This window comes from Apis dorsata, unplaced genomic scaffold, assembly GCF_000469605.1.
Source record: "Apis dorsata unplaced genomic scaffold, Apis dorsata 1.3 scaffold_135, whole genome shotgun sequence".
NCBI lineage: Eukaryota > Metazoa > Arthropoda > Insecta > Hymenoptera > Apidae > Apis > Apis dorsata.
Genome location: NW_006263427.1, coordinates 675,034 through 688,026, shown reverse-complemented (window position 1 = coordinate 688,026; position 12,993 = coordinate 675,034).

Genomic DNA, 12,993 nt, shown 5'->3' with positions numbered 1-12,993 from the left:
ATATATGTTCAAATAAAATTAAAGAATAACCATGTTGTCTCTGAAGCTTAAATTTTTATTATATATTTTATTACATATTATATTTTATATGTCGGAAATTTAAAAAAAAATTTTTCGTTAGATTCATTTGTAAATTAAAAGTATCACAATATTTATAGAATAAATTGAAGGGAGAAATTTCAGAAAAAATTAAAAAAAATTTATAGTTAAATTTTATCGAGGTTCGAGTTCGAGTTCGCGTGATTAATTCCTCAAATTTTCCACTTTATTTTCAGCGCTATTATAAGCCGGTCGACAGTATATCGTTACACGAGGTGCACGTGGTTCTCTTAATTACCGTCAATTTTAATCGAATTTTCGTACCTCGGAATCGAAAACTGATAATGAACTTTTTGCTCCGGCGATAATAATTCCGCTCTTGTTCATCGTATTCGATGAAATCGGGAGAGCTATAAAATTTTCTCGTTCCCGTAACGAAATTTTAAATGTAATTACACCTTTTATGAACCTATGGAAATGTGCTAGAAAATGTGCAACATGACATTTATTTTCTAACCAATGGAAGAGTAATCATTTCAGTGATCAAACTTTCAATAATCATTATAATTCGATGAAAAGTTGATTTTTCAAACAATGATAGATTCAAATTTAAGTTAATTAATATTTTTAAATTGCTCTAAGATATTAATATATTAAAAGAAAAGAATAGAATATTAAGATATTAAAATAATAGAATATTAGGACACTAAAATGTAGATTATTTAAAATATTAAAATATTAATATACTCAAATTTTATTTTTTTTTCATATCATAAGAAACATTTAGAAATTCAAAGATAGGAAAAATTTTTAACATTAATACGAAAAATTATATTAAGATAAAAAAAGAAAAGTACTTAAAAGAATTGAGCGATTTGACTGGCTGTATTTCAGTAATACGCGATTTAAAAATCAGGCGCAGTCGCGATGCAAATTCGTATAGGTGAAGCTTGCCGCTAAACCAGCTCTCCTCTTTTGTAAGAGGAATCCTAAAACGACTCTTCATCCCTTATTCACCTGCGGTCGAGCCATAGCTTTCTAGAGTTGGTCTTTGGAAAATCCTTGCTGGTTGGTCCGCTACTAGAAACGCGTGCTTATTACGTGCGCTGAAAACAAACAAACCAAGAATCATTTTAAACCTCGATTTTGAACAGAACAACACCGAAAATATCTGTTTCGTTCGTGAATTTAAAAAATAATTCTATACTCTTTAAATTTCTCTGATTCAGAATTCGGAAGAAGTAAGACAATAATTAGGAATTTAAAAATTATTTAGAAATATCTTAAAAGAATTAATGTATTATGTTTCACGGCGTTGTAGTATAGAATTTTTAGTAAAATTGAAATGCAACGTAAGAAAAGGGAGAAATAAATTTGAGACGAATGATTATAAAAAGATCAAGAATTAAAGATAAAATTTTCAGGATTTTTATTTTTCTCTTTAATTTCACCTCGCGAGAATTAAGAATACAAAGCGCTCTTGGCTCGGTCGTAAACAACGTGGTTCTTCGTTTTTACGTTTGTAATTTGCGAACAAAATAAAACATAGATAAACACAGATAACACAAACTGAGGGATTACAAGGGTGGAAAGAGATAAAATTATCATTTTCACGATCGGTAATGCAGAAGGGAAATAAAGGGAAATAGGCGTACATTTGTAAATTTAACAAGATTAAATAAAATTAGCACCAACGTTCTGTTTTAAACTCAATGAAATTAAAAGGCATTTATACAATGTAGCTAATAAAGATATCGAATGGTATAAAAGAGGTATAAAAATGATTAAAAATAGCATTTCTGAATTTTTTTCCATTTTATTTTTTGATTTTTTTTTCTTTTTCCTTTTTGGAACGAAAGCCACATTATATCCGGCGGAGAATGTATTGCCATTCAATCGGAAATAGATCGTCATAAAGACGAATGTGCACAAACAAAACTGAAACGGAAGAACGATCGGTTCGTTTGCTATTGATACATGGTATCCCTTAAAGATGGAGAGCATTTATATAAAATTCGAAAATAATTTAGAAACTGACGTAAGATTATTCTTTAATAGGAAGAAATAAAAGTGTGTAGAAAAATATAAAATAAAATTTTTTTTATTTAAAAAATCAAAAAAAAATCATTTGATAATTGATTCGAAATTATTTATCGAAATTGTAGTTTTTATAGAATTTTAAAAAACTATAGAGTTGAACGATTTAATGGCCCTTATAATATTTAAAAATATTAAATTAATATTTTTTATGGAAGAAGTAAAAACGTTACACAACAATATTGATTGATACGTGTTTGCATGCATATGGATGAACCGTGATCCAAGGGATACGTTTGATCATGAATTGGGAATATCAATTATCCAGAATAAAACGAATCAATCTCCCTTCTCCGGCAATCAGTATAACCAGGTGTATAATCTGTAACATCAATATCTTCCATAATGCGTTAACTATCTCTAGCTGATATTGAGTCTATAAATAATTATGAGATAAAATATCTAAATTCATTTTATTCGGATACTCCACTTTTGTTATTTTCCGATTACTAATTCTTTGTGTGAGATAATAAAATTAAAAAATAATTATTTATTTTTATTTAGATATCTTTGTTTTTGTTTAATATCAATATTTATAGTAATTCAAAACTTATATTAATTGCATATTAGGAAATTTTACAAAAATTACTCATGTACAGTTATACTTGAGTATCAAAATAGTTTCAAAATAGTCATAGGATTTGAAATTGTATTATTGAATTTTATTTATTTAGTTATTCAAATTATTCTGATTACCAAAAGATACAAATTTACCAATTTTTCATTTTCATTCAAGAATATTTAATATATATATATTTAAATAAAAATAGATAATTATTTCTTAATCTTATTATTCTATATAAATAAAAATAGAAATAGAAATTAAAAAATTACAAGTATTCGAACAATAACATAACGTATATCCAACATATAGATAGTCGCAGTTTTAGTTTCCTCAATTTTGTCAAAAGTATCGATTGTATAGATTCACTTCTAATCGTTTATATATTTTGTTATCAGAAAGAGAGAGAGAGAACTGGGCGAAGCACGATAGAACGCGATGGAAGATGTGAAATAAAGAGCGAAGAGAAAGATACAGGGGTGGGACGTGGATAGGAAGGGGTGAGTCGCGCGTTATCCAGCTGCAGCCTGAGAAAAATGGCCCGTCTCGTAGTTTCTCCCTCTCGTACCGAAAAATCTGTGCCGGCCGATAAATCAGATCGCGTCGCGTCTAAAACCGATGGTGCAACTTTTGTCCAATAACGTGATACGTAAACGTCCGTATACAAGCCCTGGCTAAGCTCTCCCTCCCCCACGATTCGATATATTCGAGCGTATATTTGGAAATCTGTATTCCGCCTCTCTTTCCTATTTTACGTATTACTAGGCTTGTTTCCGGTCTATTACCTCGGCGTCTGTTCTCGATACAGTCCCTTCGAATAAAGTTCGAAACACTTCGAGCAATTGAACATCGAGTTACAAAGGGAATTGGGACTTATTGCACGTTATAATACTTGAATGATATCATAACGATATTTTTATTTAATATTTCGGTAATTTTGTCCCATTATAAATTTGGTATTATAGAAGTTGTAGAATTTCGTAAAAAAGGATTCATTGGAAGGCTAGATAAATATTTTCTGTAGTTATTGGGTATATAGAAACTAAAATTTATAGAAAATTAGTATGAAAAGTAATTAGTATCTGATTAATTGATCCTAAATATTAGAAAATATAACAAAGTATCAGAAGATAATTTAGTACGAGCATACATCATCGTGTGATGTATATAATTGAATATTCCAAAGTTTCGAGTTTCTTTTCTTTAAATTTTATCATTTTTCATAATTTGTTCAATTCATCCTTGATAAAATGATAGAAATGTTGATGATGAGAGTTGGAGGTAAGAGAGATCGTGATGATAGGATCCTAGTGAGACCGAAATGCAATGAGAGAATACTATAATACTTATAACGAGAGTGGATCTTTTCTTGCTGCATGTTAGATCATATGACATTTTGGACGGAGAAATGATATAGGTTAAAAATACGTGAGCAAAATCCTTCAAGAGGGTGTGGGATAACCGGAAATACGAAGTCGGCCCTCGGTCTCTGAACGATTTCGCGTGATTTCACCTGCCAGATGAAAAAAAAAAAAAGCAATTTACCAAACCTATCGCATAAAATATTATTCCACGAAGAAATATAGAAACACGATTACTGATATCTCCAAGGAATAACCCTCGAAGAGTTGATGAAAGGTAAAAGGCGAATGGAACTTTAAATATTATATTGCAACAGATCTTGAAAAATGGAAATAAAGAAAGAAAAATAGGATATTTTAAACGGAGAAAAGTTTATCATAATTTTCATGAATATATACATTTTCGTTCTTCATCCAATTGTACATCAGATTGTCGCGAAATCTCACGATAAAAACAACGCAGTCATCGTTTCAATGTCTGAAATTACAAGCCACGTCGGTTACACGATCGCGTTCCTTATTTCACGAGACATTTAATACGTCGCTGCAACCGAGAAAAAAAGAAGATGAAATTACATAAAGTCCCGACAAACATCATCAACACCTCGAAAAAGATTCGAAGCGACGGAAAAACGAACAGGCAGAGGGAGACTTTCTTTTTAGAAAGCAAGCAGAGATTTCTCTTTCTTTCGTTCCTTCCCCATCTACCACAGAGACGCGCGAACGAAGGGAAAAACAGAATGGTAACGCGACCAAGGGAAGGAAACGGAAGAAAGTATAAAAACGTGTGCCATACTTTTACGAGTCTTCTCTACTTTCGCGAATAATGTCCCAGGCATATGGTACTGTGACGGCTGTTACCCCTTTACGATGCCAAACCACCCTTTTCTAACTCCACACGTATTCCTGCCACGCGTCCTGAAATCACCAGCTGCTAAAAACGTGCATGCGAGACGAAAATGTCCCCGGTATCTTAAACCACGCTACCATCACCCAACTCATTCACCATTAATCCCAAATCGTTAAATCAGTGTTAATCGTTCGATTCAGGGATTAGGAATTAAAAAGATGTATATTTTTCATACTTCTTTTATTTATTACAAACAAAATATCGAAATTTAAGAGATTCAGTCATTAATTAAAAAATAGAAAAGTATAAAATTAAAACTTTTGCATTCTTTGGAAACAGTGTGCTACTTGTATATAGTCTTGTTGCATACGTATTTTGTTCCCCTTTTTTGTGATGGACAGGAAGCGTGAATTCTGTGTTTGTCGACGCTCTTTGAGCCGTTTATTCTTCAGGCTCTTCAATATTGAAAATATAAAGTTACCTTATTGTAACGTGTTCGTCCAACCACGCTCCTGCAAGGCTATCAGCCAATGTAAATGCAGTCTCTTTGAGAGATTTTTAATTTACTTTGTTTCATGCATAATAACAATATGCGTTTATCATTTAACATATTCAGAATGTTATATAACAATCAAAGTGAGTTTTGCCTATTTAATATTCTTATGAGAAATGGAAATTCATTATCGAAAGTAGAGGCTATAGGACGAATTTTTTAATTTAAGTTTAAACTGGTGTTGATTGATGTCGATGATTTTCATGATATGATAATATTGGCTTCGTGTCATACGATAAACAGGTAATGTCCGATTGTATTGTGTAGCGTGAGAGACAATTAGCATAACTCGATACAAGAGATCGAGTTTTCGGGAGTGATATTATTGGGAGGCGTCAGTGATTCATTTTAATGCCTGGCAACATGCTAGATATCGGGTCGAGGTGTTTGGCTTTATATAAATGGTGTAGAAGTGGGTTGGTAAACAGGAGGAGCTGATCGAAAATTCTCGCGTGATGGTCTGATACGTGCGTCGGACACTTTGAAAGTTGAAACCAAGTTTCCAGTGTGCTCCTTCTGTTTCCGTTGCTCGCGTTCCGATTACAAATGAGGGAAGCTTGGCGAGAATAAAGGATACTCGCTTCTTCGGTTAGAGTTGCGTTTGATCCTCGAAATCGAAGATTATTACGAAAATGCTAATGTGTATTTCTTTGTTTAAAGATCTAGATATATTAAAATCGTTTTATATCTGGCTAGCGCGCGAATTAATTACAATTAGAAGACAAATTCTTTTGAATAATTAGGAAGAAATTTATAAAATAACGTGAAATTAAAGAATTTTTAAGTATAGATATTTATTATACACGAAGAAATATCTAATAATATATCTAATAATAACAAAAATTCGAATAATTGATAATCGATGTACTTTGTGTGCATTATTCTATTTGATTCATTATCGATGAATAAAATAAGATATAAATAAATCATGGCCAGACGCGTGAATTAATATACTTGTATTGAAACAAGATATCTTTAAATACTTTCATTGTAAAAGAAAAATCATACCAATTATGGTTAAAATGTTTAGTTTATTATTATTCACGTGTAATATTACATTGATTAGATTACAATTAATACAATTGTTAGGATGATAGGATTTTACAGTTCGTTTAAACGATTCTCTAACGAGAATTAAGTATATCAAATAATCATAAATTTTCCGTTTATATGAGACGTTTATCAGAATTATTAATACAAAAGACCAAAGACCAAATGGTATATCAAAGATATAATTAGGATTTTAATTTATAATCAGTTCATAATTATCTAACCTTCCCTCTTTCTGAATACAAACGACGTCGACCTCTATTATCCTTTTCTTCCAACATCTCGTCGCTATTTGCTCGTTGAGATAATCGCGTTCAGTTAATTTTCACCGGAAGTTGTTTATTAGCCGTAGTTCCGCGCGAGTTTATCTCGTTCCTTGAACTTTTGTCCACGAGTAGTAGTGGTCTCGGCACGAAAGCTTTATGATCAAATTGATTTAATCCCGGAAAAAAATTCGTAGAAAGCACGGTGTCGACCAACAAGTTAATCCAAATTTAATTACAAACTCCGTCACGATCTGATCGAAGTCGAGGGATCGAAATCCGTTTAATTGTGTATCGCGTATTCCATACAATCCTTTATCCAAAGGAAACACGTGCCAGTAATATTCTCAAAATAAGGTAGAATAAATTTCTCCCTCATGCAACGTATGTACCATCTCAGCTCCTCTTTTTTCATGATCTTGTACTTGAGGGTTTCTTCGTACTTTATTGATTTTCGTTTAATCTTCGGCTTTGGTAATATCCATTTTCTTTCTAACCCAAATTTGTATATTTCGACGTTGATCTTCTTTTTGTTACCCAATGATAATTCGTACAGATTCTCCTCGAGATAATTGTATACTGGCTCCATCTTCGAGATTCGTTCTTCTTGATCCATTATAAGAGATGGATGGAAATCGGAGTCACGAATCAACTGAGAATAAAATTTCTGAGATTAATACATGTCATCATTGATGTTCGGCCATTTTATCATTTTATGTAAATTTTAGTGTAAGTGTTTAATTTATTGTATAAATTTTTAATATGTAATGTATTTTAATATCTGCACACTGTGAATAATATAAATTGATAATTATTCAGTTTAGAAATACAGGATATCTTTTGTTATTTGCGATACAATCAGATAAGGATTTTTCATGAAAAAGTTAAAAAGGAGAAATAAAATTTTTTTGAGCTATAACATAAATTTTTTGATTTAAATTCTCGACAGTGGCCAAATATTTATGAACTTATTACATATGCAAATTTAAAATTAAAGGGAAAAGGTGAAATATTAATTAAATTATCAAATATGTATCGCAAAATGTACAAAACATTTCACATATTTATACGAATAATTATATACGCGTAATTCATCATTTAAAATTCCTAATTTTTATCTTCATTTGGAATGAAATTTATTCAAATCTGCTTCTTATCTTTATCTGCATTTGTAATTATTTTCGTGACGTTTCAATCAGTTAAATTCCCCGGAAGGGAAGCGTTTTGACCGTGTAACGTTATCTAACCGAATTTTAACGGCATAAACCCTGATAACTTTGCATAATATGCAAAAGAAAACGTGACCGGCCCGATAAATTTAATTGGAACATCTGGCAGTGGTAGCTTCGTAAAAAGGACATTAATTCACTAACAGACATCCAATAGCGTCCAAGGGCTCTTTGGATATCGATCACCGCATTTCCACTTGGTTCCTTGAAGCCACACAAAATACGAATATACAATAATTTCGGTAGAGCTTTGACATGGTCCAGTAGAGGCAAATCGTGGGTATTTTCCCAAATACCATTATCATTCCTTCCAAATGGAAACAGCCAATCATACGGTATTGAATAAGTGCTTCGTAATATTTCTCTTCTATCGAAGTTCCTTTGCTTCACGTGAAAATCCTGGTTGGGATTCAATAAATATCGAAACAGATTATTATTATTATTATTTTCTAAATAAGTTAATTTCTTTCTTTTGATAATTTTACAAATTTCGTTATCAAAATATATTTTATATTTCATAATTACTATTCTTCTCTGTGAAAGCACGAATTTCTAGTAAAAAGTTTTGAGATTTTTTTATCGCGTATAATAGGTAATACAAGATAATGGAAAATTAAGTAGTATCTTTGTATTTCAATCGGGAAATTTAATTAAAAGTATGTAAGAGAATCAAAATTTTTTTCTTCTATTGTGATCTCAAATTCTTTTTCTTTTTTTATTTTTATTTTTAAACGGGATCTATATTTTAGCGGGATCAAAATTGTTAATATGATAGATGTCAGATTTATTTTCTATTATTATTCTTATTATTGTAAACTAGAATTCATGATTGACGAAATGCGGAAACATTTTGATTTCAAAGTTTGCAGAATAAATAATGCAGATAATGAGAAAATAAACGATTCTCAATTATTTTCTCATCTTCAAGCTGAGAGCCAAGAACAAACAAAGCTCTTATTATGTTTCATCTTCTTTGTTTTATCTACGTTGCTAGAATTAAGTAAGAATCTGTAGATACAGAATATAGATATATAAATATAAATATAGAATTAAACGTTAAATACAATTCATTCTGCAAATTATATTAGGCAAGTTATTTCGTTAAAATATTCGATATCAAAATTAATAGAGGCAATTAATCTAACCGGAAATGCCAGTGTAATCTTTGTTGGGTACACAGGGTAAAACATGACAAGGCGATGAAGTGTCGGTTGATATGGATTTGGATACGAAATTATACTTGTGTTTTTATCGATCATTGCCATCAATTCTATTTGATTTCTAACGAGACGATGAATGTACTCGTAACCCGTGAAATCTCGATTCATCGCGAATATCCTGTAGTTAAGTCCGTTTGTCTTGAAGCTTAGTGTCTCGTGATTGCAAAAAGGTTCAAACATTCCTTCCTCGAACCTTTCTTCGTAAGATTCTTCTTCTTCGCTTAAGTTATCGGCGCAATGTTTTTGATATTTAAAAATTTCAAAATTCCGACAATGAGTCGTACTCCCGTCATTTTTCACTTCGAATACGTTGCCAAAGACATCGATGGTACTGAATAGGATGTCTGATACCATGGAAGGGAAGAAATAATACGTGGATGTTGACTGATTGCCGCATATGCTGCACATGTTTCCCTTGAACAATACTTTGTCTCCGGTGATCTATCGAAAAAAGAATATTCGTAGATCACTTTTAGTCGTTGATTTAAAAGATTGATTTTTTTAAGAGCAACAAAATTGAAAATTAATTTTGAAACTTTCAATGATTGTTTTCGAGAGTACTTTTTTTTTTAACAAATGAATACATCATGTCTACTTGCAAACAAAATATTCTTCAATCTAACTCTTTTTCAAATGGATTAGCAGATAGTTATTCTCGTTGTATCTATTTGCAAAAGTATCTGTTCTCAAAAACAATTCTGAAGAGTTTTACTTTCAAATTTATTCGAAATTAAATTTAATCGTAATTTCTCATAAAAATTGTCAATCTATGTTTTAATATATATATATGTGTGTGTATATATATCTAAACTTTGCTTGAGTTTTACTACATTAAATATTCGCTTTCGAACGAATCTCATCTAACTCGTTTTGATTACATTTAGATTAACTCCATCCGCCATCGAAACTTCGTAATGACCTTCTCTCGATATTCTGATTCGGAGATCGTCGGGCATTGATAAAGTGCAGGTAAGTGCTGACTGATCATAGCACACCGTAGCATAGTTATTATGTTCCATCCGACACTTCAACAGAATGGAAACGAAAGTGTTGTCGGTCAATAACTCGTTTATTTTTTTCTTGTAATCTATCTGTTTCTTTACGAAATCCATGGAATTCGTATCCTCATCGTCTTCGTTTTTTTCTTTGCCCGATGATACGTATTGTTGGATTTCTTCCTCAGTCCATTCACACGTCACTGGTTCCTCTTCTATGATATAACTGGTCGTGATACACGTACTATCTGAAACGTAGGAATTTCGTATTACACAAGATCTCTGGCAATGTCAATAAAAATCTTCTATAAAACTTTTAAAATCATTTTTATAATGGTTGTATGTAGAGATTTTTTTTCTTAATACGAGATATCTTTTTAATCTCTTGTATATCAAACGATTAATCGATTGATAGTTTTCGAAAATTATCGGATGAGAAAAGAGAAAATATGAGATTAATGTAAGACTAGGATCGAAAGTGCAATATATAAAATATTTCTTCAAAATTATTTGCAGAAATAAATCGAAAAACAGGAGAATAACATTTTTCTCATTCAAAGTTTCATTTTTAGTAAATAAATCAAATTGAAATATTTATAAATATAAATGAAATTGATTAATTGAACATTACAAATGAATTTTCAATAGATGGTTAATTTATATGTGAAAATAAATAAGAAATGTAGAATGAAATTTTTCCAAATTCTCAGAGCTAGTCTTCAAGGACTCCAATAAAGGAATATTCTTACTTAATTCTTCTCTACATAGACAATTTTTGAAAAAAGATTTTATTTGTGTGAAATTCACTTAAGATTTATAATGGTGTTCAGAATTTTTTTTAGTCTTCAATTTTTTGTTAGTAAGAAATATTTAGAGCTTTGTTTTTTTCTACATTTATATATATAAACGTGGCTGAGAATAAATTCGAAAGATTAGGAAAAGAAGTTTGCGTAGTATATTCTTAGATCCATTTCGATATGTCTAAATCTTTATTATCTTGATTAATATTTCAAGAAGAAATTTCATTAATTCAATTATGAAATTACAATGATTAATTCTATTAATAGTGATGTTAAAAAAATGTTTATGAGGAAAAAATTTGTCATCGAGGAAATAAATATAGAAATGAAAGAAGATAACAGTAAAATGATAGATTCGTATTATTAAAGAGTTTATGTATTTATTCATAAACTTCATAAACTGAAAAGTCAAGATATGTACATCCAAATATTTCAAGTCTTGCGTAGCTGCAAGTCACGTTTATCTGAAACCAGTTTTGCCACCGATAAAATTTTTCCTGAGTTTTATATCTTTCCATGAATCGCTTATAAATAAAACAAACTGAATACTTTCATGAGTATCGATAAAACATACTAATATAACATACTAATAAAACATACTAATATGTATTTTTCAGATATCAAAATATTCGATATAGAAAAATACATAAGCTTTTTAAATTCTTTAAACTATATGAATATAATTTTAATTGATATAGTTTAAAATTAATTATTATTTTTCTCACAAGTAAAAATATCAAAATATCGAAAGTTTTATGAATAAATATCGATATGGATTATTGAAAATTTAATATTCTTTTTTCTATGTTTGATAACAAATAAATTCTTTTTTTTCTTTTTTTGATATCGATCTATTTTATATAGATGCATGCTATTTTGTTAAACGCGTCACGATGATTTAGCGTTATCAAACTTCACAGTGGTAAATATTTATGTTACAGTTGTTGTAAAATCATGCAACGATTCGTAGGCCACGTTGTATTATACAAGGTATTTTCGCATAACGTATACGAAAGCCAAGTTCATAAACTTTCATCTGAACTTTCCTCATCTCCACCGTATTTTGTTTGCTCGGTTGAATGCAGTTTCTACAAACGTTTGAGGAACTTGCACGAGAAGCAAAGCGCGTCGATTGCACTTTCATGTAATGATTCTACTAGCTTTTAATTTTATTTTTTCTTTTCTCACTCGAGGGAAGGGAAATTTAGAATAAAAGTCACGAACTTTCGCTAGTTTGATGATCGTTCTTCGATCGTAATTTAGAGCAATTTCGTCTAATTCTAAGTAAAACTAGAGAACTTGGTAAATTATTTTTATTTCAATCTATATCGATATATTCTACTTTCAATTTTATTAAAAAGAACAAGAAATATTACAAATTTTTAACGATTTTAGTTTAATAGTCAAAAATAAAAAACTATATAAATTGGCTAAAGTATCGATACCAAATTAAATAAAGTTCATTGAAAAAATAAATTGACAAATATTCCGATTAGAAAAAGTACATCATTATTTAAGGATTAATTAAATCTAAATTCATTATATTTCGTGTCATTTAATAATACTTTCATATAAGTATAAAAATTAGATGTAAAAATAATCATATATCATTATGAAGTTAAAGATAATGATTCTAAAGTAAATTGTCACCTTCGTTCATCGATTCGTTCGAGCATTGATTTTCTATGGTGGCTTACAAATTCCGATCTCATTGAAATCGTATAATAGGGTGCAGAAATTGGAATCCGTTCCGCAAAGTGGCAAGCATGCTGAAACATACCTGGAAATCTGACAATCAATTCTCCATTGGAATTCAGCAACATGTTGGTACCATCAGCGCGACGCGTGAATTTCTCGTTGACCTCGTAGTCCGATACCATTCTCACCAGTAATCGATGCTGGTCACTTACGACCAAGTCGTTGTACACCTCGTACTGTTCGCCATCGTGATTCAGGACTGTGTATCGTGACACT